The sequence below is a fragment of the Carassius carassius genome, chromosome 3, assembly GCF_963082965.1.
Source record: "Carassius carassius chromosome 3, fCarCar2.1, whole genome shotgun sequence".
Taxonomy (NCBI): domain Eukaryota; kingdom Metazoa; phylum Chordata; class Actinopteri; order Cypriniformes; family Cyprinidae; genus Carassius; species Carassius carassius.
This window is the reverse complement of record NC_081757.1, coordinates 33,402,266-33,418,379: the sequence shown is the minus strand read 5'-3', so window position 1 is coordinate 33,418,379 and position 16,114 is coordinate 33,402,266. Positions and strand designations below refer to the sequence as shown.

The window sequence follows — 16,114 nt, the reverse complement described above, 5'->3', positions numbered from 1 at the left end:
GCATTCTGGCACAATATGGCTGCCGTCGCATCATCTGGATGCTGCACACTGGTGGTGGATGAGGAGATACCCCTTGACTATGTAAAGCGCTTTGAGTGCCTAGAAAAGCACTATATAAATGTAAGGAATAATTATTAAGGAATTATTATGTAAATATAACCAGCAATTATAGTGTAGCGTCAGTTCTGACAGGTCACGTTATTGAAGTTTGCATCAGCTGACTCTCATTAAATAGCTAATAGCTGCAGGCAAAACACCATCACTAGGAATCGGGAATTTAGCAAGTGGAATTCGCTGCATTTACCAGTATTTATTTTGGTATATATTTTCTATGTAGTCTTCAAACAAAAATAGTCAATAATTCTTCTCTCTTTAGACCAAATAAATTAAGTTTATAATACATTTGAATTAAGGATTGAATTTTTGAAAAACTTGAATAAATGATGACAATTTTCATTTTTAGGTGAACTATCCCTTTAACAGTAGTGAAAAGGGAGCAACTTATAAAAATTATAGTTGTTCATATATAATATATTTAATATATATAATTTATAATTTTTTAAAAAGAAGCAGAATAAGAGAATAAGACATATGAAAGAGATACGAATTAAACTCATTTTTCAGATACAGTAGGTTTACTTAAAATATTTAACATCTTTTGTTGGTTAACATTTTAATGACACGGATAGGTACTTAATTAGGAATGCTTTCCCTTTAAGATGGAAGGCATGGATGTAATACTGACATGTTCAGTTTTCACCCACCTATTCACGTTCACTTAATCCATAACGGTTTTTACGTGCGATATTCTACACGAAAGACATTCAGACTGCTGTCTGTGAATTTGAGCACTGAGAACTGATCGCACACTGTATATGAGAACTTAAGAAGTGGAGTGTGCATGAGAAAGGGCACTTCTATCACCGTTATCCAATTGCAATCCAATGACAGGGACGCACATTTATAAGGACAAGACATTAGCCTATAGGATGTATTTTTAATGTCCGGTAGTCCTCAAATAACATTATAGTCCTGTCTAGTCTTGTTAACTAAGATGCGGCATATATTTCGTCAGTTTTAGCTCGTCAATGTCTCATCTTCGTCAACGAATATTTTTCATCATCTTCGTTAACGAAATTAACACTGGAATTCACATTGATCATAAGCTGACTGATTTGGAAATGGCCAAGTTAGCATTACTTCACGCATCATTACTCATTGACACGGATGCCACGAGTTATGTGACTGACTAAAGAACAAGTTCAGATGAGAACTTCATCGCCAAGAAGGATATTAAGAAATCAAGCATCCACATCACAGCTGCTATGTTTTACTTTCTCGAATGACTTCACAAGTTCCTTTAAGGTTGTTGGCAACATGCGTGTTGCTTAGGCTCATTTAGTTATGCGACCATTGGCATGTATGATACTTATCTGTTGTTAGTGGCAACAAGCTTGTTTACTACAACTAGGGATGGGTATCGTTAAGGTTTTAACGGTATTACTACTCTTACTGATACTGCTTAACGGTCCGGTACTTTAATGGTATTCTTATCGGTACTTTGTGTTGTGTTAGGCAGACGAAAACTTTGCATTTCTCTGTCTGCACATAATGCACTTTTGAAAGATGCTTTGACAGATTGCTTGTGTTTCCGCCCTTGCATGAAAAATTTTGTTGCACTTACTACAACCAGCGTTGTCTGCATCAACTCTAGTGAAGTATAACCACACTTTGGAACGTTTTGCTGTCTCCACCATCGTCACTCTTTGTATTAAGCAGGAGTTTTTGTACTGTAAGGGGGCCGTTCACATATCGCATCTAAAAACGAGTGGAAAACGCTAGGCACGCCGCTTTTTGATTTTTTTTCCCCCAAAGCCTTCGGGCACTTGCGCTCCTGAGGATCCTGCCGTTGCTAAGCAATCATGACCTGCTCTCTCCATGAATACGCAGAAATTTCAGCAATGGATAAATGGATTTGCAGCACTAAAAACTGCTTGCAGTAGCACTGCTACTAAATTAATTAAAAAATCCACATACAGCTATCAGCTGTTCCTTCATCTTGGCTGAGCTTTCAACGTTGTTACGGAAAAGGTGAGGAAGTTACATGACCTGCGGTGCGCTTGCGGCATTCTGAAAAGTTGAGATGTTTTTAACTCGATGCGGTGCGGACGCGCCTGGAAAAAACGAGCTCGTTGCACCGCATGCATAATGAGCGCGCATATCGCGCACCAACATTTGAAATAACGAACTTGAGCGTGCAAAAGACGCAATATGTGAACGGCCCCTTATGCGTGTGTCCGTGCACCGTGCTCGTTCTTGTTGTGTGTGTGACTGACAGACACCCTCCGCGGCGCGCATGAGAGATCTCGCAGATTTCACAGACAAACGTCTTAATATGATCGCACATTAGAAATGTTTGGTAAGATAAAATGTGCACGATAACATTATTAAGCAAATCTCTTCGCCATCATCACTCTTTATTATTAAGCGGGAGTTTTCATACTGTTATGTCTGTGCGTGCGCCGCGCTCGTTGTGGTGTGTGTGACTGACAGACAGCCTCTGCGGTGCGCATGGGAGATCTCGCAGATCTCACAGACAAACGTCTTAATATGATCGCACATTAGAAATGTTTGGTGAGATAAAATGTGCACGATAACATTAATAAGCAAAAATACATAGTACATTAATTTTTTCCCCCTCCAGTACTGAAAGCAGAACTGATACCGTCAATTCTTACTGATACTACGGTCTTTCATAATTTAGCCCCGGGGCCATTTTAATACCGGGTTTCGGTACACATCCCTAACTACAACAGCTGGGATAAAGGGTGGTCTAATGCCATTTCATGCATTCGGAGTTATTTACATTGTAAGAGTTGGATTCTTATCTCCAACTCTTCTCACTGCTGTGTGTGTGCACTTGGATGGGTTAAATGCAGAGAACTAATTCCGAGTATGGGTTACCATACTTGGCAAATGTCAAAACTTTCTCTTCACTTTCACTTCACTTTTCACTCAGCAACCCAAGCGAGAGCAAGAGCACACCGCTTAACATATTTCGCTCATGGTTCCGAAGTCATCAGCAGCACTGCAGTTACTTGCTTGAGAAGAATGTCTCTAAAGATGTGTGTTTTTGGATATGAGGAAAAGATAGCCTTATTAAGTGTTATGTGAACAATGGATGCAATTTGTTTTTCCAGGGTAGCAACAGAGTTCACAAGCGTGATTGCTTATTACCCTCATTCGGTGACGAATGTTTTATAACAAGGTACATTCTTGGATTTGCACATCGTTTGAAAGTGAAAGACGGAGAAATCCCAGTGTTTAATGTCATGACTAGTCCTGTGGGTGTCACTGTTGGAAAGTGTTATTCCTGCTTCCTGCTTGTCTTGCTACTGGTTTGTGAACGTAGCTCTGTGTAGCTTTGTTTTTCTGTAGAATCTTTATCTTACTATTACTCTCTGTTGTTTAATGTGATAAAATATAACTTAATTCCCACCATATTTCTGATACTATCTATCAATCTAATCTGATTAATTTGATAGTTCACTTTTATTCTAAATCCGCAAGTGCAGCACACCTGCATCGTGTTAGCATTCGTTAGCTTGTAGTTAGCGTTTCTATTCGTGCCTATCGCTGTTTTCTTTTCTTTTTCTTTTCTCCTCTCCTCTCTCTCACTACTTTCTCATTCCGGTTTTTCACAAGTTCATCAAACAACAGTGGTAAGAATCTTTCATCAATCACGGTGAGTAATGGCTTCTCCTGCTATTGTTATTTGCACTGCTTGCCACATGTATAGTTTATCTCTCTCTGTTGGTGATGAGGGATTCACATGTGATAAATGCAGGGAAATAGTTAAGCTGACAGAGAATATTTCAGAATTAGAGACATGCCTACAAACTTTAATTGAGGACAGTAAGAATTTGAGGGGAAGCAGACAGACTGGCTAAACCAACCATCTGCTAGCCACCTCACGCCACAGAAATCAGTTAATTCTCAGCATATAGAGACTTTTTCACCTAGATATCACACTATAGAGACTGTATCTGTTCCCCGAACTAGAAAAAAAAAGTTGAAACCAATTTAAGAGAAACAATTTAATTGATGTTCAACAAATAAAAAAAACTGATGTAATACAGATAACATCATGCCCACCAAGCTCAGTGAAGTCAGGCAAGTTGTGGAGAAGGCAAGGTCTTCATCAGCACCAGGCCCCAATGGAATCCCCTACAAGCTCTATAAGAAATGCCCCAAGGTACTAGAGCTGCTATGGTATCTCAGGAGATCTGCCTGGAAAAAGCAACACATCCCATCTGAGTGGCAAAGAGCATTGGCGGTCTTCATCCCCAAGGAAATGAACTCCAAAGACATCAGCCAGTTCAGAAACATCACTCTGCTGAAGGTAGAAGGAAAAATCTTCTTCTCAGTGCTGGCCAGAAGGATTTCCACCTACCTGCTTGAGAATGGCTACATCGACACCAACTGTTAGAAGGCGGGAGTCCCTGGCTTCTCAGGGTGCATAGAGCACGCTACAATGATCTGGGACCAGATCCAGAAGGCAAAGTGGGAAAAGACAGACCTGCATGTCATCTTGCTCGATCTTGCTAATGCATATGGTTCAGTCCCACACCAGCTCAAAAACTATGCCATGGAGCTCTTCCATATGCCCTCCTGCATAAAGGACATGGTGGCATCCTACTTCAATCACCTGCAGATGTGCTTTGCCCTCCAAGATTTCACCACCGGGTGGCAACAGTTAGAAGTAGGAATTGCAATGGGTTGTGTCATCTCTCCCATCCTGATTGTATCAGCCTTTGAGGTAATCCTCGTCGGAGCAAGATGTTTGGAAGGATAAAGCTACCATCTAGGCAGAGATTACCCCCATTGAGGAAGTACATGGATGACATCACCAGCCTACTTCAGACAGCAGCACATCAAGACTGCTGAAAAGGATGGACGAGTTGATGTCGTGGGCACAAATGAAGATCAAGCCATCAAAATCATGGAGCCTGTCTCTCAGAAGAGGAGTCAGAAACGACACCACATTTTTAATTGTGGAAGGAGAAAAAATGCCTTTCTTTTCAGAGCAACTCATTAAAAGCCTAAGGAAGCAGTTAGTTTATGGACAAACAGATTGGGAGAACCATCTAGGGATTTAGACTTTTTTTTAGAGAGAAATCAAATCTAAAGATTAGAATTGCTTTAATTAAACTAATTCCAAATTTAATGAGTTTATACTTCATCAATGGTTCGTCCAGCGAACGTTAAAATCAGTATATCTTCACAATTCTGTTTATACTACTTCGTGGTCAATGAGCATACAAACAAAATGATAATTTATAAGCTACGAGCTAGCACATGATCTAGGCAAAGTTTAACTTTAAAATACAACCAACAAGACAATACTTCTTTTTTTAAATGAAACAAGAATTTATTGAGATACTCTATACATTGCATGGATCTAAAACCTAATCAACACACACAAATAAAGAGGTGGGTAGAGTACCCAAAAATTGTACTCAAGTAAAAGTAAAAGTACTTATAGAAATATTTACGTACTAATATTAGTCTGAATAGTTACTTTAGTAAGAGTAAAAAAGTATCCAATAAAAAAACTACTCAAGTAGTTAGTTACTAGTTACTTTGGATCATATACTGAATAAATATCTATAGTCTATTCTTATGTGGATATGCTGGGTTGGGATATACAGATAAAATATATGTGTGTGTGTGTGTGTGTGTGTGTGTGTGTGTATGTATATATATATATATATATATATATATATATATATATATATATATATATATATATATATATATGTAATAATAAAACCTTCGTAATCTTTGGGAAGAAGGAGGCGGGAACCGGCGGACAATGAAATGAAACTTTAATAATCAAAATAAACATAAAAAAACAGCGCACCAGCCCCTCGCGGACGACTGATGCGCTCAAATAAAAAAGCAAAACATAAACTAAAGCCCAGGCCTGGTCCTCTCTCGTCCTTCACTGTCGTCGCTCCAGTTTTATATCCTTCCATCTCCTCTGTGGGACTCGAGACCGGCGGTGGGTCGCAGGTGTCGCGGATTTCCCAATCACTCCACTGGCCTCGCTCGCACTGGACGGCCCTCGGCAGACGGCACGATACTCCTCCACCGCCCGGTGGACGGTGACGGCTCCTCTGGTTTTGGGCAGCCAGCAGGAGTCCCCCGTTCCCTGCTCCTCCCCGTTCAGGCGGACGGCAGCAGGCTCCGGCTCTCTGGCGAACGGCGCCGACTCCTCCGCTCCCTCACGGACGGCAGCCGCCCCTCCACATCGCGGGAGGCCGGCAGCGAGCTCGCCCGTCCCCGGCAACTCACTCCAGCCCACCGCCTCGAGCTTCCATGGCGGCATCCTCCTCGCCTGCTCGATGGCACCGCGGATTCACCACAGCGGCGAGGGATCTTCAGCAGCGCGTCCCTCCTTCTCCCGGGTTTCGGCACCACTGTAATAATAAAACCTTAATATTCATCCGGAAGAAGGAGGCGGGAACCGGCGGACAATAAAATGAAACTTTAATAACAAAATAAACACAAAACAGCGCATCAGCCCCTCGCGGACGACTGATGCGCACAAATAAAAAGCAAAACATAAAATAAAGCCCAGGCCTGGTCCTCTCTCGTCCTTCACTGTCGTCGCTCCAGTTTTATATCCTTCCATCTCCTACGTGGGACTCGAGACCGGTGGTGGGTCGCAGGTGTCGCTCATTTTCCAATCACTCCCTCGGCCTCGCTCGTTCCCACATCCCTCGGCCCCGCCCCACTCGTCACATAACGGTATACACTACAGTCTCTGTGCTCACAGCGTCCCAAACACAAATAATTTTTATATATTTTTTTTATATTTATATTTTCATTGTCTGGCTATATGGGACTTTGGTATGGAGTAAAAGTTTAAGATTATAACTTTTTTGCTAGTATTCTATCACATTGTGAGTTTATATTAGCACCTTTTGTTGTTTTCTCGTGATAACTGATAGAGCGTTTGGACACAGAAGCGCTGCTACGTGACGTCAGACTTAACAAGCGAATAGACTAAACAAAAGCAAAGTACGTGGATTTAAACACTTGCATGCCATCGTGATGGTCATTTAATGGTGAGAAGAGCAGCAAGCAACACGAGAAAGGGCTTGAAAGTTTTAGAAATGATTATGCAGCTTGACCCCTCCAGCGAGCTGCAGCTTATTTGAAGTTGGTATTGCATTTTGGTTCATAATACATTATGTTCATAAATTTGATGCAAAGTAGAATTTTTTACAAGATTTTAAGGATTTAAACTGGCTTTACCATCAAGAAAAGACGAGCATTTCACACATAGGCCATCCGTACTTTTCACCATCAAAAGGCAGCAGGTGCATAAACACACTTCTTTTTTTATTGTTTACTCCATGTAGTTCTGAGAGCATGAGGTGCATATTTGGATTTTTTCAGATAGTGTACAACAAGGTAAGTGCACAAAGGTCTCTCTCACACCCTCTCTCTCTCTCTCTCTCTCTCTCTCTCTCTCTCACACACACACACACACACACACTATAATTTGCTATTATACTCCATATAACTCCATATACAAGCCAGAAACTAAGCCTTTTTTTGCACAGGCCTATATAAAGAGATAATGGTCCCACCTAGTGATCAACTGTAAAAAATAACAAATGTCACCTCTTCCCAACAGGGAAAATCACCAACAATCAAGAATCTCACACACACACAAACACTACAATTTGCTGTTATACTCCATATAACTCCATATACAAGCCAGAAACTTTGCCTTTTTTGCACATGCCTATCTAAAGGGTTAATGGTCCCACCTAGTGATCAACTGTAAAAATAACAAATTTTACCTCTTCCCAAAAGGGAAAACCACAAACAATCAAGAATGCATGATTATATGGTGTCATGGCTTTGCAATCAAAAAATGTTGTTATAATGGAAGTCAATGGGGCAAAAACAGCCACCAACAACAAAAGAGGGAGAAAAAATTAAAATCTAATTCTGCACAAAAACTAACAATGCATCAAAGCCAATCTTGTTACTAATCTTTGACATGCCCAAGACTGTGATAAAAGGTAAAAAAACTATCCAGTCCACAATCACTTTTTATATTGAAAATATGTAATTTTGTGTGTTTTTTCCCAAATCAGTGACATCAATTATGAACTTGGTAATTAAAGAGTTAACCATCTTGGATTTTTTTTTTTTTTTTACATTTGGTAGTTTTGATAAGGACTTAGATTGATTAATAGATTTATGCAAAAAAAATTGAAAAAAATATTTATCTGATACATTTTTACAGTAGTTTAATTTAGTGGATGTTTTCATCCACGAACATAATGAAAGGGTAGTGAATTTGCCCACAGTGTACCATTGAGTTTTTTAAAAATGTCTAAGCATTTTCCCAAAATATGGGTCAAAATAAGATTTGTCACCAAAAATCATTCCATTAGCTCAAACACAGAGAAAGTTGTGGCCAAAATAAGACTCAACTTTACCCCCTAGTGGATGAAAACGTCCCCAACAACGCATAAGGGTTAAAAAAACTTGAACAAGCTAATCAAGGTCTGAAGGGTAACTAGAAAGCTACAGGCATGTGAGTTTTAATTAGGATTGGAGCTGAACTCTTGCAGAGATGTGGCTCTCCAGAACTGGAGTTCACCACCCCAGATCTAGATTTAATACTGTCACATGGAATTGATGTTGATAGTGTTGAAATTATGCAGCCAAGCGATGATATCACAGATCAGTATGTAGTCTTGTGTAAACTTCATATCACTAAAACTGTAAATTCTACTCCTTGTTACAAGTATGTCAGAACCATCACTTCAACCACTAAAGACTGCTTTGTAACCAGAGGTGGGTAGTAACGAGTTACATTTACTTCGTTACATTTACTTGAGTAATTTTTTGGGGTAACTAATACTTTTCGGAGTATATTTAAAGATGGGTACTTTATACTCTTACTTGAGTAAATTTTTGGGGGAAAATCTGTACTTTTACTTCGTTACTGTGGGCGACGCTCCTCTCGTTACTTTATCTTAATGCAATAAATGTTATAAATGCTTCAGTTTATTCCAAACGCGCCGTCTACTTTTCTCTGGGCAATGAACGATGCCCATTCGAGAATGATTCATTCTTTTGAGTCAATTCTGTTCAAAGGCTTGATCAAACCAATTGGCAAATGAGTGAATTGGTTCATGAATCAGTTTGAATGAGTCGTTCAGTTCCCTGCCGCGCGCGCTGAGCGACTGAAGTGGTTCACTCGGAGTTGTAACGTTGAAGAACAGAAAGAGCGCTGAAAACGTGGCTGGAACTGCACTGAATTGAAAGCAAATCTGCAAAGGCTATTATTTGCTAGCGATGGAAATCCTTATTAGATGAACACCGCGTGTGCTGTCTACTGTTCAACAGGTAATAACTTGGGCTACATTCGATCAACAGTACACAATACCACTGTGACATTAGTTTGTTGTACGTGCGTGGCTTATAACAGAGGGGAGTCATGTTGAATGCAGCTTCCAAAAGACAAAAAATAGCCGATTAATATTTTATTAATTTTAATACAGTCACACCAGTGCGAGTACGTTCAGCAAGTCCAGCTGCTAAATTCAGATCTGTGATTGCTTGCTGGCGCTGAGCCAGAGATAGATGCGTTTTACAGCACTGCCCATTATAACCAATCACACATGATTCTTTTGAGCTTATTAAAGCATTGGCCAATCAGAGGTGTTCCGATGAGTCATCGCTAAAATGCCGGTGCTTCCTTCACTCGAGGAAGACTGGAGACCTCTTTCTGGCGAATTCTCTCGTCAGAAACAACAAAGTGCAGATGTGTGTACGAATCTTTAATTAAGATATTGATTTCACAGTGTTAACAGTTTCAGTGATTTTAATGGGAGTTTCTGAGAGTGATTGAACTCTAGACTGTGAGTGAAAATGATCTTTGATAATGTATATGTTATTTGCTCTCTTTCTGAACAATGAAAGATGTAGCAATATTTATATCACATTAACTTTCAATGTTAAATTCACATTTAATATAAAGTCAGTCGTATTAAAAATATGTTATGGCATGACACCTAAATCTGTTACTTAAGTAAACAGACAGGGTTTTATAATAAATTACATAAATTGGAGTAAAGGCTGATGAAATATATACATTTATACATGCACACATACATTACATACATTTTATCTATATATCTAAATAAAAATAGGCTCAGTATATATGACCCAAAGTAACTAGTAACTAACTACTTGAGTAGATTTTTTATCCTATACTCTTTTACTCTTACTCAAGTAACTATTCAAGACTAGTACTTTTACTTTTACTTGAGTACAGTTTTTGGGTACTCTACCCACCTCTGTTTGTAACTAATATTTCTGATTTATCTCAATTTCTTAGCACATCCAAAAACTTGATGATGTAACAGAACCTATGGATTCTCTTTTCTAGCATTTTACATAAGGTTGCTCATTAACGCTTTAGGAAGATTAAGGAAAACAGTCTAAAATGAGGTATAATGAGCACACTTGCACCCTAAAGAGAGCAGCCTGGAAAATGAAGCACAGCTGGAGGAAAACAAAACTAGAGGGATAAAGTATCGCATCAGACAGTGCACTATAGATCCCCTGAGAAACAGTTCCACTCAAATTTCTACTTTTGGACAAGAATAATTGTATACATTTGTTAAATCATCTAAACCAACAACATGTATGATCGACCCTATTCCATCTAAGCTCCTAAAAGAGGTGCTTCCAGAAGTCATAGATCCTCTTCTGACTATTATAAAATTGTCATTGTCATTAGGATATGTCCTCAAAACCTTCAAACTGGCTGTTATTAAGCTGCTCACCAAGATAATAGAAAGGGCAGTATCCTAACAAGTATATTCCTTTGTAGAGAAAAAATGGTATCTGTGAGGATTTCGTAAGGATTTAAACCGTATCATAGGACATTTACATTTAGTCATTTAGCAGACACTTTTATCCAAAGCGACTTACAAATGAGGTCAATGGAAGCAATCAAAAACAACTAAAGAGCAATGATGTATAAGTGCTATAAAAAGTTTCAGTTAGCTTAAACGCAGTACATGTAGCAAGGGCTTTTAAATAATATAATAAATAAAAAGAAAACAGATAGAATAGAAAAAGAATAGAGCAAGCTAGTGTACCGAGTATAGTAAGAGACTGCTCTCCTTAGGCCGGTGACACACTGGCTGCGTGGCGTGAGCGTGGCGTGTCTGCTGCGTGTCAGTAGCGTGGTGGCTGCCTCTCGTTTTCTGTGTCTTTATACACCAGAATCATGCCTGACGCGGCGCTGGCGCGCTGCTGCTGCTGTAGGTGACATAGAGGGAGGCCGCGGAAAGACCAGGCTCTTGTCTTCACGACAACAATATCTATACTTCATGTTAAGCATATATATAAAGCCTAATGATAAAGGACACCGTCAACAGTATTGACGGCAAATAGACTATGTTTGACAGGTGCAATATTTGAAAATCGATAATTATTTTATTTTTTTAATTTCATTTATATCTGAATTTATGTCAACTTATAGACTTTCAAACATCAAAATGTCATGAATTAATATGTATTTGTGTACAAAATTACATATAAACATATTTTCCTATTCTATTTTGCCTGGAAACGCTTCCAACACGCTTGCGTGTCACATGAAAAATAGGCATCGGTTCTATTTCTAGCATTCACGCGTTTTCTGCGCTGCTTGCTTCTCACGCAGTCAGTCTGCAAGCTCTAACCTGTTAACATGGGAACCGAATTAAAAACGGACACGCCACGTGGCTGAGACGCTTGCGCCACGCATCCAGTGTGTCGCCGGTCTTAGGGGTTACAAATGACCTGCTCTTATCATCTGACCGTGGTTGTATCTCTCTGTTAGTGCTATAGGATCTTAGTGCTGCATTCGACACTATTGACCACAACATTCTCTTGAATAGACCAGAAAAGAGTTATCATGTTGATCACAAGTGCAGTATGGAGTACCTCAAGGCTCAGTACTAGGGCCATTACTTTATGCTGATGATACTCAGCTCTATATTTCTTTGCATCCCGGAGAAACATACCAATTTGCAAAATTTATGGAATGTATAGTCGATATAAAAACCAGGATGAGGAATAATTTCTTACTACTAAATTGTGAAAAAAACATAGGTATTAATTATAGGACCTAAAATCTCTTCATGTAATAACCTAGAACCTGGGCTTGAAAATGAAAAAAAAAATCAATCGGTTCACTCCGAGCAGAATCGTTATTTTAATGTTTCTGTTCAGCGTTCTGCGTGATTTTATTACCGTTCTGAAACCGGTTCGGGTTGAAGAAATACTTTTTAATTATAATTTGCCTAATAATAATAATAAAATAATAATAATAAAATATAGCGTTTTCTTTACTCAAAAAGAAAAGGAAAAAATTTTGATCTAAAGCTAGTCACAGCCAAACAGCATCTTCTTCTCTAGATTTTTGCCAAATGTAAGCTACTTTAAGAAAAAAACAATCTATCAACACTTTGAAGACAAAGTATTTAAAATAGATATTTAAAAATGTTTGCCGCATTGTTAAGAGAAAAAAAAAACACTTGTATCAGATTGTGTTTTGAGAGTAAAAAAAATGTATAAAAAGTCGAGGCTCACGTCTGTGTTTTCCTGGGTGTCCACGTGTGAGCTCACTTCTCCTTAGGCACTTCACCATAGGCACTATAATTCCTCTAGTCTGGTCCTGTCTTCACAGTAATTGCACTCCAATTAATTGCACCAGGTGCAGGCAATCTATTGTCATTAGTCTCCTTATAAATACCTGTCTTTTCCTGTTGTTTGTATGGAGTCCTTACCCTTCGTGTCACCAATGTTCTCGTCTCCCAAAACTTACCCTAGCTATCTCGTCCTCCGAGTTCCCTGTCCGTTCCATCCAGTTCCCTCTTTTGTTTGTCTCCTTGGACTGTTTGTTTTGGATTACCCTTTTTGTTAAATAAACGTACCTGCAATTGGATCTCTCCCTCTCCTTGTGTTTTCCTGGTGCACGATCGTCACAGAAGGACTGCATCCAAGAGATCCAGCGGTATGTCTGCTCCAATTTCCTCCCCAGCCATCAAGCGGGAGAGAAATGGTTTTGAGGGTACTCGCCAGGTTGTGTTCCGTGGAACCAGGGGAGGTCGCTCCGGAGTAAGCAGTCGAGAGGAGCGCCAAGGGGCAAGATGGACGCCAGCACAGCGCCAAAGCACAAAGTGGCCACCAGTCCAGCGCCACCGTGCAGGATGGCCACCAGCTCAGCGCCAAAGCACAAGATGGCCGCCAGTCCAGCGCCACAGCACAAGTTGGCTGCCAGCCCAGCGCAAGGAGGCAAGATGGATGCCAGCATATGGCCACAGCACAAAGTGGTCACCAGCTCAGCGCCAACGCCCAAGATGGCAGCAGAGACATTTTTGGATTATTTCTCCAGGCTGTCAAAAATCCAGATTCCCAAGACTGTTCAGGTCACGTCTGCGGAGCCAGCACCACTGCACAAGATGGCCGCCAGCCCGGAGCCACTGCAGAGGAAGGCACTTACAGTGGGCTTTCCTGAGTTGAGTCAGATTCCTGTTGACCTTCCAGAGTCGAGTCAGATGTTCGTGGACCCTCCAGAGTCAGGGTTAGTCACCGTCGACCTTCCAGAATCAGGGTTAGTTACCGTTGACCCTCCAGAGTCAGGGCTAGTTCCTGTTGACCTTCCAGAGTCGAGTCAAATTCCAGTTGACTGTCAAGAGTCAAGGCAGGCTCCTGTTGACCTTCCAGAGTCGAGTCAAGTGTCCATTGACTTTCCAGAGTTGAGTCAGGTTCCGGTTGACCCTCCAGAGTCGAGTCAGGTGCTCGTGGATCCTCCTAAGTCGGGTCAGGTGCTCATGGACCCTCCAGAGTCAGGGTTAGTCACCGTCGACCTTCCAGAGTCAGAGTTAGTCACCATTGACCTCCAGAGTCAGGGTTAGTCACCGTTGACCTTCGAGAGTCAGGGCTAGTTCCTGATGACCCTCCAGAGTCGAGTCAGGTGTTCGTGGACCCTCCAGAGTCAGGGGTAGTCACCGTCGACCCTCCAGAGTCAGGGTTAGTTGCTGTTGACCTTCCGGAGTCAGGGTTAGTCACCGTTGACCTTCCGGAGTCAGGGTTAGTCACCATTGACCTTCCAGAGTCAGGGTTAGTCACCTTTGACCTTCCAGAGTCAGGATTAGCTACCATGGACTTTCCAGAGACAAGGCTAGTCACCATTGACCTTTCAGAGTCAAGTCAAGTCACTGGTGATCTTCAAGGACAGAGTCAAGTCACTGGTGATCTTCAAGGACAGAGTCAAGTCACTGGTGATCTTCAAGGACAGAGTCAAGTCACTGGTGATCTTCAAGGACAGAGTCAAGTCACTGGTGATCTTCAAGGACTGAGTCAAGTCACTGGTGATCTTCAAGGACTGAGTCAAGTCACTGGTGATCTTCAAGGACTGAGTCAAGTCACCGGTGATCTTCAAGGACTGAGTCAAGTCACCGGTGATTTTCAAGGACTGAGTCAAGTCACCTGTGATCTTCAAGGACTGAGTCAAGTCACCAGGGATCTTCATGAACAAATGCAAGTCACCAATAATCTTCATGAGCAGAGTCAAGTCAGCACCGATCTTCTGGAATCCAGTAGAAACACCATAGGATTACCAGAGGTTCGTCCTCCCGTTGGTCTGGCCACACGGATGTGGTGGTCTTCTGCTCCACCCTGGGGTCCTTCGGCCTCAACCACAAGGATGAGGTGGTCTTCTGCTCCGCCCTGGGGGGCTTCCGCCCTGACCACACGGTTGTGGTGGTCTTCTGCTCCTCCCTGGGGGACTCCGGCATCGACCACAAGGATGTGGTGGTCTTCTGCTCCGCCCTGGGGGACTCTGGCCTCGACCACAAGGATGTGGTGGTCTTCTGCTCCGCCCTGGAGGGCTTCTGCCTTGACCACATGGTTGTGGTGGTCTTCTGCTCCGCCCTGGTGGGCATCACGTGATGTCCTTCACAGACTTATGTTTTTGTGTTTTTGTTTTCTTTTGTTTTTCTGTCGGTTTCCTCCTTTGGACCTGGCCCTCCGTCCCTCCCCCTGATCCTCCGCCGGTCCACCACCCTCCTGGACTCCTTGTTTTGTGTTACACTTCTCTTGTCTCTGTCTTCCCATTTTACCTGGTTGTCTTGTCTCTATTTCCCCATTTTATCTGGTTGGTTTGTCTCTGTTTCTCCATTTTATCTGGTTGTTTTGTCTCTGTTTCCCCATTCTACCTGGTTGGTTTGTCTCCGTTTCCCCATTTATCTGGTTGTTTTGTCTCTGTTTCCCCATTCTACCTGGTTGATTTGTCTCTGTTTCCCCATTCTACATGGTTCTCCTGTCTTTGTGTATTATGTTTTCTGGCCCTCCGTCCCTCCCCCTAGTCCTCCGCTACCCACCTCCCTCCTAGTTTCTTTATCTGTTGGTTTTTCCTTGGTTTCAGGTTAATCAAATTAATCAAAATTAGCTGATACAGTTTGCTGCATTCATGCGCACTCAGAAACCGGTGACTGAACGAATCAGCAGAGCTTGTACAAGCTTTTTTCATCGCTGAATCTTTCTCAGGCATTTCCAAATGTTGAAATTGGGTTGCGCATCTATCTGTGCATGATGTTGTCCAATGCCTCCGGCGAGCGGAACTTCTCAAATTTGGGAATAATCAAAGGAGAGCTGCGGTCTTCAGTTGGGAAGAAAAGGCTAAGCATGTTGGCGCTTTAGTGTCGAATGCATGCACCAACACCGAGAAAAAAAGGCCCTTTTTGCGTCATCAGGCCTAATTTGGTCTTAAACCGGCCATGAAGGCGGTGCATTGCCATTGAGACTGGCCCATGAGGGGTTCACAGTTGAACTGACATTTCAATCGTTGGCTTCAGCGTCACATTTGCATATGCCGTACTGCTGGAATTCGTCACTAATTCGACAGCAAATTTCAAATATTAAATGGAATGATAAAATAACGTTATTAACCAGTTAATGGCCATTTAAAATTTTCGATTCTGTTCGGAACTAGAAAATTTGATTTAGTTTCTGTTTC

General features: G+C 41.4%; 1 protein-coding gene across 7 annotated transcripts in view; it reads right to left on the bottom strand.

The window, feature by feature from the left end:
• LOC132124973 (collagen alpha-1(XXV) chain) overlaps positions 1 to 16,114 on the bottom strand; it is a 712,477-nt gene that overhangs the window by 508,578 nt on the left and 187,785 nt on the right. The gene's annotated exons all lie outside the window — the stretch shown is intronic.